Raw genomic sequence first — 1471 nt, 5'->3', positions numbered from 1 at the left:
AGGAGGTTGAGGCAGGAGAATTGCCTGAACCCAGGAGGCGGAGGTTGCGGTGAGCCGAGATCGCGCCATTGCACTCCAGCCTGGGTAACAAGAGCGAAACTCCGTCTCAAAAAATAAAATAAAATAAAATAAAAATAACAAAGCAAAGTCAATAAATAGCTGATAAGCAAAGTTTCTCTTTGTAGAGGTTCTAGCTAATCAATGAAGAAGGAGTAATAAAATTTCACCATTTTGCCACACCTAGTGAAAAAAATGGATCTAGGCAATTAAGGGCTTCTAATATCTTAAAAGACACAACTTTTAAGAAACTCCCATAAGCAAAGTCCACATAACTACAGAGCATAACCACAGCTATGAAGTAGTTTTGCCAAAAACAATTTAAACCTGAATCTGATCAAGTTTCTAGACCACTTTACAGGACATACAGGGAACAAAGGACACATGATATACTGCAAGTCTAGAAAAATTCTAACTGTGTGAAACTCCTCAGGGCTAAGGATCCAGTTTCTTCAACAAACACATTTCAAGGCAAAAAAAGAAGGGAAGAAGAATCTAAAGATTAAAATAAACCAACAGTATAACAACCAATTGCAACGTATTTACTTTATTTGAATCCTGATGTGAACAAGCAAAATGCCACAAAAAAGAGAAAAAAATCTGACACAGGGAAATTTGAACACTGACCAGATATTAGATACTATTAAAAAGTGTTTATTTTCTTAAGAGACAAGGTCTCACTATGTCTTTTCTGTTTGTTTTGTTTTTGTTTTTGTTTTCCTCTGTCACCCAGGCTGGAGTGCAGTGGCGTGAGAGCTCACTGCAGCCTCCACTTCCCAGGTTCAAATGATTCTCGTATCTCAGCCTCCTGGTAGCTGGGATTACAGGCACCCGCCACCACGCTCGGCTAATTTTTGTATTTTTAGCAAAGATGGAGTTTCACCATGTTGACTAGGCTGGTTTCAAACTCCTGGCTTCAAGCAATCCACACGCCTTGGCCTCCTAAAGTGCTGGGATTACTGGTGTTAACCACCATGCCCAGCCCTTGAAATTTTTGTAATAAATGAAAAAAGAAAAAGATATACATCTAGATTCACACACATGCACACAAAATACAGATTTCATTGTATTTCTCAATGTAGACTTTAAATTACAAAACAGTTTAATGCTTATAAAGGGTATTTGAAGGCCAAGCACAGTGGCTCACACCTGTAATCCCAACACTTTTGAAAGCCAAGGTGGGCAGATCACTTGAGGTCAGCAGTTGGAGAGCAGCCTGGCTAACATGGTGAAACCCCATCTCTACTAAAAATACAAAAATTAGCCAGGTGTGGTGGCGGGCGCCTGTAATCCCAGCTACTGGAGAGGCTGAGGCAGGAGAATCGCTTGAACATGGGAGGCAGAGGTTGCAGTGAGTTGGGTTCACGCCACCATACTTCAGCCTGGGCAACAGAGTGAGAGCCTGTCTTAAAAA

This window comes from Cebus imitator, unplaced genomic scaffold (genome assembly GCF_001604975.1).
Source record: "Cebus imitator isolate Cc_AM_T3 unplaced genomic scaffold, Cebus_imitator-1.0 Scaffold314, whole genome shotgun sequence".
Classification (NCBI taxonomy): domain Eukaryota; kingdom Metazoa; phylum Chordata; class Mammalia; order Primates; family Cebidae; genus Cebus; species Cebus imitator.
This window is presented reverse-complemented; position numbering follows the sequence as displayed.